Consider the following 14420-nt stretch of genomic DNA (forward strand, 5'->3'; position numbering starts at 1 on the left):
CTTCGCTGTCAGGAGAAATGACCACCTCGTGACAAGGGCCCCCCTGCTCCCCTGGGGTGAAGGCTCAAAGCCCTAGGCCAGTGTCCACACAATTCCTGCCAGCAGGTAGCCAATGGTGTGGGCACACACCATGGCAGCCACTGGCATCTGAGGTCACTGGGCCTGGCATCTGCGAGTGCCAGAGTAGGCACACCTTGCCTCAACTGTGGCGCTCAGAGGCTCAGTTTACCTGACCTGCCCAGGCCAGCAATGGAGGTGCTCTATCCACACATTCTGCATTCAAGAGCAGCCCCAGGGCCATTGCCTCTTTGTGTCATTCCCTTCTCCCGTTTCCAAGAGGGTCTGGGCCACCAACACCATAATTCCCTCCTAACCTCTCCCTGGACTGGACAGGAGCAGAGGACCTCAGTGGGCCATAGAAGGAAGCTTATGGCATGGGGTCCCACCAATACTTGACCAAGAAAAGCAGGGGAGTGTGTCAACACAGATGCCGGTCTGTGTCCCTGGGCAGGATGGGTGTCCCACTGATTTTTAAGTGGTTATTTGAAGCAAGGTTCAGTGTGTGTGATGAGGATGTGTGCATGTTCCTGTGACATGCCTGGATTCCATGGCTCACATATGGCTGCGCTGTGTATATGTGCACACAGATGCATCAAGCATTTGGAGTGTGATGCCTATGTTTATATGATACTTGTGCCATATGTGCCATGCATCTGCCTCCACATGTGCATATATGTGAGAGTCTGAGTATGTGCATGTGAATGTATGTTCACACATTTGCTTGTGCATGCTGCATACATTCATATGTGTTCATGCAGTACATGTGCATACTGTGTACATGTGTGCACATACATGGGCACACACATATACATGTGCATGTGTATTCAGGCTTTGTAAATGTAAGTGAATGCATGTATGTAAAAGCAGTCTATTTGTATATGTATGCATGTATGTATTTTGCATGTGTGTGTGTGTGTGTGTGTGTATGTGTGTGTGTGTGAGAGAGAGAGAAAGAGATGTCCTTTATAATAGGAGATCAGGACTCTTCTACCCAATACTCTGAGGCTGTCTTCATAGAGAAAGATGAAGCTCATGCTCTACACTTCTGCTTTGGCCTTGTTGGTGATTTTTGGTTCTCCTTGGTTTGGTGTGGGCTGTCAAGTCCCCACTGAGCAGATTCACAGTTCATGAAGAAAGGACAGACATACTCTGGTGGGACAGGGTCCTCCTTGTCAGGCCTCCTCCTGTGTGGCAGGAGTTCCCAGAGGCCCCCGTCCCTGGCTTACATGGCAGGGGACCCAACATTTTACAAAACATGCTGCACATCTAACAATGCTAATTGATGCTCTCTGGCAGCGTAGCCAATCACATCCCAATAACTTCCATGAAAGTCATCACAAAGCAAATTCTAAATTTTTATTTAAAAAAAATCATGGTTACAAATATCTGGTGACAAAATGTAGCTCTTCTGAAAAAAAAAAGAAGAAAGCAAAATGCTGGTGGAGTGAACTCTTTGGGAGTTTGGGGGAATTGAATATCCAGCAGTCACCTCTGCAAATGAAAATACAAGTGGATTTGCAGTCACTGGGGCTGATGACCATGTGAAGTCACCGTCCAGCAACTGGGTGATGAGAGTGTGCAGAGAACATGCTTAGGTGAAACCACAGGCAATAACCTAAGCACTGGATGGAGGTTTGTTTCTGCATTAGAGACATTCGGTTGTGCTGGGGGGTGAGGTATCCATGGCATCCACAGTCAATGGGATGCAGCCAGGGTGGCCTGGGGAGTCAGTACCTACTAAGAAGGACCAGAAGGTGTCCGGCACATGGAGTGAGCCCGGCTCCCTGGGAAATAGAGGGTTAGAACATTCAGAGGGGTAGCCTGTAAATGGAAACACAGCTCAGGATAGAAGTTCTAGAAGGACTTGGAGATCTTTCCCCCACTTTCCGAATTTAACCCTTTTCACAGTCTAAATTCTTCAATGAGGTTGCCTTTCTCTATTTGTGACCCCAGGGGAAAGGAAAATTATTCCTGATGGTTGGACACAGATTTAACTTCACTGGCTGGCCACAGTGGACCTTGTGCACACAGGAACATGTTCTCCCAGGGGAGAGGCACTGGATAGTCTCAGGACAGAGGAACACATGACCTTCTACAGAGAGCAAGTCTCCTATATCCCAGTTCCCCAGGCACATTCTATACTCCTGGGAGGAGTATAGCCAAAGATGTCAGAAATTCACACTAGAAAAAAAGACAAGAAGTACAGCACCTGTTTGCTACACATGGGCATCCACGTTCCTAGGAGCAGGTGGCCTTTATTAAAGACACACTTAGGGAGAAGTGACTCAAGAGTTCAATGGCAGAGCGTCCATCTCTGAAGTACTCATCACTTTACCAAATCCAGCACATCCAACCCTCCCTGTCATGATCCAAATTTATCAATGGCTTGACCAACAGAGACCTTCCTCACTGATCTTTGTAATTTCAGAGACTGTAAATGTGCTCTGAGGATCTTCTCAGTGATTTCAGCACATGGGGATCCTCTCTTCAATGAAATAAATGAATGGTCAGGTAGCACAATTCCAAAAAGTGTGGCTGGTTCCTAAAAATTTCCTAACACAGCAGCTCATATCTTTTTTTTTTGGGGGGGGGGATAAGCAAAGGTATTGATGGCTACTTTCCTTCATACCTCAAGTTAGGAAAAGGGCTTCCTCTGCCCTCCATGGATATGTGTATGCTTTAAAATGCCTTAGATGTGAAGATGTGTCCAAGATTATGCATATCTACAGACATTGAAATACCGGATAAATAGCTTTTTAACTTTAAAGGGCCACAAGACTGGTATTAGTGGGTGATGATTTATATAAGATCAAACATTATGTCCAGGATTCAAAGACTAACAGAATTCTCAGGTCTTACATCTTTAACCTAAGGTCACACTTAGTCACAAATAAGCCCTATCTGTGGTGAGGATCAAAGTCTTTGGTTTTATATGACTGATACTCTCTTTTAGAAACTCCTCTTTTGATGGCTTTGGCCACCATGTTGTCGTCTGCTCTGGTGTGACTATGTCCCCTGAAGTTCATGTACTGGAAATTTAATCCCCAAATTCACATGTTAATGGTATTTGGAGGTGGGACCTTGAGAGGTGATTGGGATTAGAATGGGCCAAGAGGATGGGGATTATATGGGATTAGTGGCTTCATAAGAGTGACTCCAACTGGCATGGCTCTCTCTTCACGTGATGCCTTTGCTGTGTTATGATGCAGCAAGAAGCCTCCTGCCATGTGCTAGCACCTTAACAATTGGGCTTCCCAGCTTCTAGAAGTGTGAGAGATAAATTTTTCTTTATAAATTTCTCAGTCTCAGCTGTTCAGTTATAGCAACAGAAAACAGGATTTTTTAAAAAAATAAAAGATGGAATTCTGGCTGCAGCCCCTCTGTAGAGGGTAAACTTCATCTTGAAGCTTGGCCCATTCTCAGTAGATAGCAGCCTTATCACTATGCTGTCCCTGATGGGACACGGGATGAGGGCAGCCTGACACCACTATGCAATTTCCACGCGGAACTTTATTCACTAGTCTCCATAAAAGCACAGAATAACAATTTTTAAGACAACCTGCAGGGGAGAGGACTTCAGAAGATGTAACCTCAGCTGATGTACCCCCACAGTCCTCATTTCTCATCTAGATGATGCTTCTGTCCCATAACAGAGAGCAAAAGCCATACCTAGGCTTATTATTGTTAGTGATTGGTGTATTATTTCATTAATTGGCTACATGCTTAGAGATTGTTCTGGCTGAACTTTTTTTTTTTTTTTTTTTTTTTTTTTTTTTTTTTTTTTTTTTAGGCTTCACAGCAAGCACTTTCTCATCTGGACAGCTTTTCTCTGGCCAAGGATCCGTCTTGGGCTGTCAGTGTCCTGTTTTAGGGGAAGTCGGCTTCCTCTGCCCTTCCCTCCCCTTCCTTCATTTGCAAAGTCAGTGCTAACTGGGTTGGAGCCATGGGGCCCTGCCCTCAGGTCTCCAGGGCTTTCTGCAACCCCAAAGACCCCAAGAACGGGAATGACATAAAAGGAATTTAGAAACATCCTAGAATCTGTTGGCACAAAAATCCACCCAGACAAAGGACACGAACCAGTCTGGAAGCCCCTCCAGTCCACATGTCCTCTGTCTTCTTGTGAGACCCCGTTGGCTTGGCGGTTGGTGAGTCCTAGGACAGGTTTTGCTTAGGAAGTCACCAGCATGTCCCCCTGGGGGCGGCTCTCTCCCCCAGCAGCTGGAGATGGAAGGGCTGGAAATGGCCTTTCCACCTCATAGTGGTAATTGCGCAGCCGCAGCTCCACTGCTACAAACCCGGGCCTTTTGTCCACCCTGGAAGGGGAAGAGACCAGGTGGGGGTCAAGGTGCCTGTGAAAAGCATTTTCCAATCTGGGGCCTTCGCAGGCCCAGATTCAAGCAGCTGCGCCCCCTGGTGGTCCCCTGTGGTCTTTGCGCCCATCACTGGGTGATCCCCAGCCCATGAGAAATAGATCCCATCTGATCCCACTCCAAACCTGCGGAACTCAAATCTACGTTTTTACAAGATCCCCGGGGGATTCATGTCCACTTTGAAGTTAGAGAAAAATTTTTACTAGAACTCAGAATCTTTTATACCCTAAGTTCTTGGAATTTCCTGGTGATGCCAGCAACATGTCTGAAGATACCTCACAGGTGAAGGTGGTGCAGGTAGGTAGTGTCTGACTTGATTTTCTTAAGTCCAAAACCATGGACATAGCTGCAACTCTCCTCCCCACATTCCTGCTGAACATGTATCAGTTTTCTGATAGGGGATGTTATATGGGTTCTTACTGAAACTTCCCCCATTTATTTGGTGCCCAGGATTGAACCCAGGGGTGCTTAACCACTGAATCACATCCCCAGCCTCCCTCCTACCCTTTCAAAGGCAGATATCGCTAATTTGTGTAGTTAGATCCTTGTTAAGTTGCTGGGGCTGGCTTTGAATTTGCTCTCTCCTGCCTCAGCCTCCTAGCTGCTGGGATAACAGGAGAGCATCACAAGGACCAGCAAAATTTCCCTCTTTTCATGGCTGAGACAAAGACCCAAGCATTCTCTATTGCAAATCTTAACAGGGCAAGGCCTTTCTTTGAGCCAGTGAGGTGCTGAAGTAAGCAAACTACGGGTTAAGGTTTTTTGCAATCTTGATCTCTACAAAGACATTTACGGAGCTCGCTGGCATCCCTGGGTGGGCACGAACCACCAGCTTTCCGGTTAACAGCGGAACGCACTAATTGGTTCCACCACAGAGTAAAAAATGGGAGTTCATAACCCACTTGAATCAAATGTATGGAAGATGATATGTCATGAGCTTTGTAATGTTTTGAACAACAAATAAAAAAAAGAATAGTGGATTTGAGAATATATTTTTCACTATTCAGTAATTATTTTACTTAGAACATATAAAAATAAATTTCTAAAGAAAGGTTATTAAAAGTTTTATTGGATCAAATGGAAGTTTCAATTTTATTAGCAAAGAATAAAAAGACTAATAAGAATTGGTTTAAAAAAAAAAACATTTACAGCTATCTCTGCTTTCCGTAACAGGAGCAGAGGTCATGGAACCCTTAGGAGTACAGTCCGACCACATGGAATTGGTTCCAGGACCCCCAAGAACACCAAAGTCCAAGGATGCTTGAATCCCTTCTACAAAATAGTATAGTATTTGCATATAACCTAGGCATGTCCTCCTGTATGTTTTAAATTGCCTCTAAATTACTTACAATATTTAATATGATGTAAATTGTATTTACTATGGGAATAGTCGGACTTTATTGTTTAAGGAATAACAATAAGATAAAGAAGTCTGTACATGTTCAGTGCAGACGTGATATTTTCCATCTATAGAAATCTGATCTGCAGTTGGCTGTACCTGTGAATGGGGAACCCCTGACATTGAGGGATTACTGTGTTTCTTACAACCTTGAGACTATCCTTGCTTAGAAGTTATTTTTCTCATTCTGCAATACTTTTCACTATAATGCAAGTGGTTAAAGTTGCCCAGTAGGTAAACTAGAACTTGAGGTTAAGTGGTATACAACTGTCCTCATTTAACCATTTTGACCCGAGACAGCTGCAGTTCCACCTCGTTCAGTCTAGACACACGGGAACAACCACAGAACATGCCGAAGAACCAAGAGTCTCTATTATAAGAGCGGTTTCTGCAAAACCAAGATGGGTAGTTTTGTCAAATGGCATCAAAATAAATGGTACTTCCAATATCTTTGGAATAGCAAACATTTCAACAGCAGTTCCTGAGAAGCTAATAGCCCTTCAAACCATGGCCTCTAGGCCCACAGATTGCTCTTAGAGAACATGCCCTGTGGCTCCCGGGTGCCATTAAAGCTTTTTGAATGCACCTGAATTCTGCTCAGGGGCTGTGTGGGAGGTAATCAGGGAAGGAAAATGCATTGCACCCAGAATTAGGGATTGACTTTTGACTCTGCCTGTGCTAGGTAGCCTGCGAATGTTATGTGCTGACCCTGAGCCATGTTCTGCTGGACCCCTGACACTGAACCCATTTGTGATCAGGAGAATCTCCTAATACATTGTAGAACCAGGGGTGCTCTCAGATGGGGCAGCCAACATTGCAGAAGCGAGGATCCCTTACGCCACCTAGTGGTCCACAAGATCATACCTCCTAGTGACACTGTAGACATCTGTATGTGTAAACACATTCTATGTTATTAGCACAAAGACAAAAGTCACCCAGCAATGCATTCCTAGAACATGTTCATTTCGCTAAGGGACATCTGACTGTATCTTAAAGAGGACAGTTCCTGGCCCTCCCCTATTGTTGTTTAGAAAAGGGCATATCTTGATGCATGACAAGGAAGATTTTGTGCTTCCTGTTCATGCCAAGTGATGCCATCATCCTCCATAGCTCTTGGGTAAGGTGCTAGCAGTATTGGGTACTCACTCGTAGGTACAGCACAGGTTCATCAGGTCGTACATCTCTCTGGGACACCCTTGAGGGCACCCCATCCACTCTCCTTTCTCCAGCATGGCAGTAACTTCACTTCCTTTCATCCCCTAAGACATGCAAAATACATAGGAGCTTTTGAAACACGGTTAACCAACAAACCCAAATAACCACCTCACTGCCCAAGACACCAAAGATTATGGGCTGTGTGGTGTCAGTTATATAAGTCACAAGCCAGGGGCATATCATTTATGAGGTTAGAAGTTAGATCCGGTACACAGATTGGGGGAACAGCTATATGTGGGGAACAGGGAATGGGGTGTTATGGATTAGATACAATGTATCCCCCAAAAGCTCATGTGTGAGACAATGCAAGAACTGTCAGAGGTGCAATGATTAGGTTATGAGAGTCCTAATTAATTCACCAATAGGGATTGCTTAGGTATAACTGTAGGCAGGAAGGGTGTACTTAGGAGATAGGTCACTGGGGGTGTGCCTTTGAGGTTTATATTTTGTCCCTGGTAGCAGAACTCTCTCTCTTTCTCTTTGCTCCCTGATTCCCATGTTCTGAGCTGCTTTCTTTCATCATGCTCTTCTGCCATGATGTTCTGTATCACCTTGGGCTCAGAGCTATGGAGTCAGCTATCTATGGACTGAAACCTCAGAAATGGTGATCCCCAAATAAAATTTCCCTCCTCTATGTTGTTCTTGTCAGGTATTTTAATCACAGCGACAAAAACAAAACAATAACCACAAAAAGCTGATTAGAACATGAGAATATTCTGGATTTCTGCTCTATTTCCTCATCTGGGGGCTGATTTCATGTGTGCTTCATTTGTGAAAACTCATTGAGCTGAATTTTAGGATCTGTGTACTTTTTGATATTACACTTTGATTAAAAAAATCTGAGAAGTGTAAACGAACTGTAAATTTGTTACTGTCAATAGTCATTGTTTATATTTTAGCTCTAGTAAAACATGGTCTGGATATTTTATGCATATCTATATGTGTGACACACCATGAAGAAAATACACCATTCATTTCAGGTCCGTGTAAACTGAGGTCATGTTAATAACCACTGTCAAAAGGTAAGAAGAGACTCAGGGTGCCCAGAGTTCATGATTGTCAGGTTCTTGGGCAGATAATCTGGTGCTTATCCTTTCTATAAGCCACATAGTTTATGAAGGAAGTGTGTAGACATGGATGACTCACTCAATAGGGCTTCTGCCCATAAGAGAAGGCTTCCCACATCAGCACGCCGAAACTCCACACGTCACTTTTGCTGGAGAACTTGTAGTACTTGATGCATTCGGGGGCATACCACTTCACGGGCCACTTCCCGTGGGTCTGGGCCTGAACACAAAGCAGATGGAGAGAAAAGCCATGTGAACCAGGGTTTTATCCCTATTATCGGAAACCTGGACACAAGCCAAGTGACCATCAGCAGACAGGTGGATGAACCAAATGTCATCTGCACAGATATTCATCTATTAAAAGGAAGGAGATTCTGATGCCTGCTACAGCACGGGAGAAACCCACGAGCTTCACATTAAACAAAATAGGACAGTTGCCACATAGGAAATATGGTATGATCCTGCTTACTCAGAAGGACCTAGAGAAGTCATATTCAGTAGATGTACAGGGGAGAGTGGGAAGTAGTTTAATGGATACAGTTTCAGTTTTAAGATGTAGAGAGTTCTGAAGGTAAGTTGTACAACATGAGCACATGAGCAAACAATGCACTTAAAAATGGTTAAGTGGTAAATTTTATGTTACATGCATTTTAACACAATTTTTAAAATGGAGAAGAGTATGACTCACACAATGCTCTGTGCATGTGTGTGTATGTGTGTATATATTTGGAATGAAAAGACAATTTTTTTGGGGTGATATTGGGGATTGATGGTAGGCCTTCATGAATGCCAGGTAAGCACTCTACCATGTCCTTAGCTCTGAAATGAATTTTTAAAATCCTATGAAATCTTAAAACTTTAAGTACTAATTTTAGATTTAAATATATATTTTTAAGAATTGGTTGGGTCAAACTGTCAAACTGCTCACTCCTTTTTCTCTTTTCTTGTCTTTTTCTTTCACCTCTTGGCTGCACACGGCTTCACAGAACATGAAGTTGGCAATGGACCAGCTAAGCCTGAGGGTCAGGTCAAGGTTGCATGCCAACACCGGGCTGCTCACAAGCATATTCAACTACAACTACGTGTTGGTATGTAGTTTTAAGCCAATGCTAATTATTTTAGCATAGGATATTTGCAGTGCCATTTAAAAAATGGAAATTAAATGCTTTAAACTTCCTAATTAAAAAAAAAAATCCAGTAGTATTAAGAAGATCAAAACTGTGCATAGGGAAGCCCTGGAGGGTTTGGGATTAGTATGGCACACTTTTGAGTCTTGTTATCACTCCCTGATGTTCCCTTTCATATGAACAAAATCTCCCTGGGGTGGTGAGAGGGACATGATCTCAGTGAAAACTGATTTCATTTCACTGATGTAGGTCAGCAGTAGCAATCTGGGGATGTCACTATGGAGATGGTAGGATACCCTTAGACTTCTCAAAATTACACAACCAACTATACTGCTGTCTTAATCGTGTGATGCATTATTTTTACATTTTCTGATTTTCAATGTTGTGAACCATGTAGTCAGGTGTGCTAATTCAAGTTCATTTTGAATTTTGAACCAATAACCAGGTAAACCTTTAACACATCCTAAACATGCTGAAAAGTCAGTCTCTCTCCATTACTAGCTCCAGCTTCTCTACAGATACAAGCAACTTTGATAGGATCTGATGTATCTTTCAAGAACAAGCTAGATACAAGCATAAGCGGGTAATATGTATTTTTTGGTAATAAAACTAGGGCATGTGTATTCTGTACCTTACTTTTAATTTCCCTACTTAACCATGCATCTTGGACACAGCTCTAGATTGACACGTGCAAAATAATGTTACTTCTGAAAGTTGCAGTGTGTGCTTCCTAAGAAGCTGTCAGGACTCACGGAGCCAGATTCCTACTAAGAGGACACAAGATGGTTTCCAGGGATTTGCTGTTACAGATCCGATCCTGCTAGAGTGCACAACACTGAGTGCTTATGTTTGCCCTTGTGGGGAGCTGTGGATCTAGGGAACTGTGAATACAGCTGTGACACCACCCGGAGCAGGCTGCCATGTGTGGCTCCCCAGGCACTGGGGAGCTCATGTGCTTCCATTCCTATAATTTCTCTGTGATCTGACTTAACTCTTGATTCTTTTATGTTTTATTTTGCCAACTTTATGGCCTCCTGAACTCGATTATTAGAATAAATATAAATTTTCTTAAAAAGCCTCCCTATCTCTATCTTTTCAGTGGTGTTGGGTCCTTTCTCACTGTTTCTAACAGGGTCCTTACTTCTGAGTGTCCTCCTTTTTCTCCTTCTCTGATTCTCAGAGATCTGCTGGTTTGCTCCTCAACTGTACATTAATATCTAATATCTGTGGCAGTTTTAAAATCGACCACCAGTTGTATGTTGCTCTTCCTCTCAAGGGACCCATCCAAGCACAAGCAGGTTACTAGGTCTTTGCAGAATGCTTCAAAGATTAAAAGAGAACGAATCAAAACAGAAAAGAAAAGTAACTTACAAGAAACAGACTCTGCAGGGAAAACAAAATAGAAAACCTGTCAACATTCCCAATCATGGGAATCTGTCCATCCTGTCCCTTGAATCTGGGTGAGCTATGGCTGCAGTGACCAACAGAAGCAGGGAAAAGTGACCCTGCTTCCTGTAGGCACTATGCTGCAAGGAAGCCCAAGGGCCACAAGGAGGCACTACACAGAAGTTTGCTGGCCCACAGCCCAGTGGAGGTCCCAGGCCACAGGCTGTGGTCAGTCAGTCTCTAGCTGTACGAATGAGCACAATGGAGTTGGATCCCCAGCTCCTTTAGTAAACTGAGTCACTGGGCGGGGCAGAAACACCCTGTCCCCACTGAACCCAACCAGTTTAGTATCAGTAAATGGGTGCTGGTTGGTCTTTCCCTGCACTGAGTTTGTAGTGGTCTTTCATGCAGCAGCAGTAGATACTGAGGACGGCATTCATATTCTGATGTGTATTTCTCCATGTCTTCCTTTAGTACTTGTTCCCAACTGGCTGTCCTCTCTTCTATTAGCCATGGCATTCCAACTTGATGCCTGCTTTACAAGGCTCTTCCTTCTGCCATGTGTCCTGGTGCCCTTCCTTCCAGACTGCACTTTACTTTGCTGTTTCCCCTGGGCCTTCAGATGGGCTCCTGCTGACACCTGTCTCAGGTTGCTCAGGTCCTACCTGCACCCCAGTGGGCAGCTGCTTTATGAGCAATGGCACAAGGAGGGGGCTGTGTGGGAGCAGGTGCTAGTCACAAATACTCTCCCTAGGGCAGGCAAGTTCAACCAGTGCCTGCTTCTATTCCCAAGATAACTGACATCCGCCATCCCCTTGCCACCTCCTGGAGTCACGTACTGCCTCTCAGAAAAAGGGTGAATGTGTGGGCATTGTCCTCTAGAGGGACTTTTCTGATTACTGTAGGTGGTGCAGCTCAGGGAAGATTCCACAGCACCCCCCTAACCTGTGTCTGGAGCCACCCTGTCCCCTGTGTTCTGCCACTCACTCATTAACCGTTCAGGGCACCTTCTCTATTTATGAGAACCCTGGACATTTCTAGGAACTTAAAGAGTCAATCCTTCTGTGACACTTGTCCCAATAACTTGGCGACAAATCCTGTTACACTTTCCAGTTGGCCAAGATCTTGGCATAATGTTGAGTGACCAGCAATACGTTTCTTGCAGCCAGATCTCTGTGCACAAAATTGCACTCCTCCAAATATTTCATTCCCATGGAAACCTGATGAACCAGCTCTATGATGTTCTTATCCTTGACGTGCCTGAAAACCACAAGGCTGCTATTAGGAACCATGGATAGTTACCCTCAGTCCTCCTGCACACCGAAGATGAGACTCTTCATTCCCTAATCTTACACAGAGGCAGCAGAGGCAACCTTGTTAACATAACAACACTTCCAGATGGAACTCCATTTTCCTGATATTCAATAGGTTTGATTTTCACAGCATGCTTTGAATTGCAAGGAAGGTAGCTTAAAGGTGTGGTCATGTTCTGCCCAGTGAGGGCAGACTTCTTTTCCAAATCATCTGAGGGGCTGATTCTATTGCTGAACTGGAAGTGTGGGTAGAGAATAATTAAAGGAGAACAAAAATGGGTGGATTACAGATTATCTCTAAGTAACTGGACCCAGAGACTGTGCCTCCTCTCTCTAGGTTTCTGAGCATCGACTACCATGGGAAGGTGCAAAGGGCGAGGTTTCCCCATAGAACTCAGGCTGCTCTGGGGTCAGCAGGGGCCCTGTCCCTCCAGGTACAGCATCTTGGCCTCTGGGCCCATTGCCATACCTGTTCTGCTGCAGATACTTGTTGATCGAACCAAGCTCTGCCATCTCCATGACCAGCATCCAGGACTAGGCTTCACAGATGCTGATCATGCGCACGATGTAGGGGTTGTCGAGCTGCTGCATGACATTTGCTTCTGCTAACAGTTCCTTCTTCAGGGCGGGGTCATTTGCCTCATTTTTCAGGATTTTCACAGCCACTGTTTTCACCACTCTGAAAAACAGGGCTTAACCTGTTGGAAATTTTCCAGAATGACTCCTGTCTACAAAACTACCTTCCATGAAGCATGATTCCTATGCAGAAGTGATGTTATGCAAATACCTACAACAGCCAGGCATGGTGGCTCATGCCTGTCATCCCAGTGGCTTGGGAGGTTGAGGCAGGAAGACTGCGAGTTCAAAGCCAGCCTCAGCAACTTAGTGAGACACTAAGCAACTTAGCAAGACCCTGTCTCAGAAGAAAATGTTAAAAAAGGTCTGGGGATGTAGCCCAGTGGTTGAGAGCCGCTGAGTTCAAACTCTGGTAGAAAAAAAAAAAATCTGTAACAGAGTGCATCTTATAATGCCATGTGATGAATGCCTAGTCTTCTAACCATGCTCTTTTATTTTATAGATGAAGAGAGTAACACCACATTACTTACAAATAATGGTAGGGGACCATGCTAAAGAATGCCCTAAACAAAGCAAAACCCCTAAATGGTAAAATATTTAAAGAGCATCTACATAAAACCAACCATGACATACATGGATTTCTGTAACATCTTGTGATTTACCAATCAAGATTATGTGATCATAAGATTCCTTTAATAGCAATGGAAAATGAATTTCTCAGTGCAGAATTATGAAACATACATTGTTAAAGCTCATAGGTGGAAAAAAATATTTCTTTTTCCATCTGAAATTTGTTAATTTTAAGCAAGCTTCAACTTATTTTGCAAAAATTAAGATTTTTTAAAATATTCTAACAAAAAGCACCACCTAGATCATGTTGAACTCTTGAAAATATTCTAATATAGTGAGGCCTCAATAAAATAATAGAACTTAATTGTACGTGATTTGAAAAACTGCACCTCTCTGTGATACAATTCCCAGGAGTATGGGAAGTATCTTGTTGAGCCCCCAAACTGAAGAATAAAAAGAGAACTATCCAATAAAATAGATCAAAAAAAGAACAGGAGACTCATTCTGACACACTAGAGAGAAAAGCACTTGTGACTTTGGTGAATGTCAGTAGTTGACCATGGTGGTTGCTTTCACACAGACGGGTTCAGAACATTACAGCACCCCAGAAAACTCCCTGGACCCTCCTGAGGACATGGAGTTACCCCTTTATGCCTTCTCTACACAGCTGATTATTTTGCTTTTCACATTTGGGTCTACCACCCATTGGGAACTGGTTTTGTGTATGGTGTGAGGCAGGGGTCGAAATTAAGAAGTGAAAATCTTTCAACTCTTGCAAATGTATAAGAAAGAAACAACAAACTCTTCCAGAAAAATATTAGATGAAAAAAACTCCCCAACTCATTTTGAGGCCAGCATTACTCTGAGGCCAAAAATCAGATAATTATGAGAAAAGAAAACAAATTGACTGAGATCCTTCATGAACACAGATGTAAAAATTCTAAGAGAAATATTAATACACTAAGTTCAGTAACTTATGAAAATATATAATGAACAAATAACGAACAAGGAGAGTTTATTCCAGGAATTCAAGGTGCTTTTAACTTTTGAAAGCCAATCAGTGTCATCCACCATATAAACACAATAAAGGAGACAGGCCATATGGTGATCTCAGTGGAGGGACAGTGTTCAGTATAATTCGGCATACATTCATTCTTAGAGAAAACTCTGAGAAGTGCAGGAATAAGAGAACACTTCTTTATTCTGATAGAGAGCAGCTAAAACCTATAGCTAACATCATTCCTAATGGTAAAATATAGGAAGTTTTCTCTGTTGGATCAGTGGCCAGGCCCCTTTTATCAAGCATTGCTTTACGGTTCCTGATTAATACATAAGAC

The sequence above is a fragment of the Ictidomys tridecemlineatus genome, chromosome 5 (genome assembly GCF_052094955.1).
Source record: "Ictidomys tridecemlineatus isolate mIctTri1 chromosome 5, mIctTri1.hap1, whole genome shotgun sequence".
Lineage (NCBI taxonomy): Eukaryota > Metazoa > Chordata > Mammalia > Rodentia > Sciuridae > Ictidomys > Ictidomys tridecemlineatus.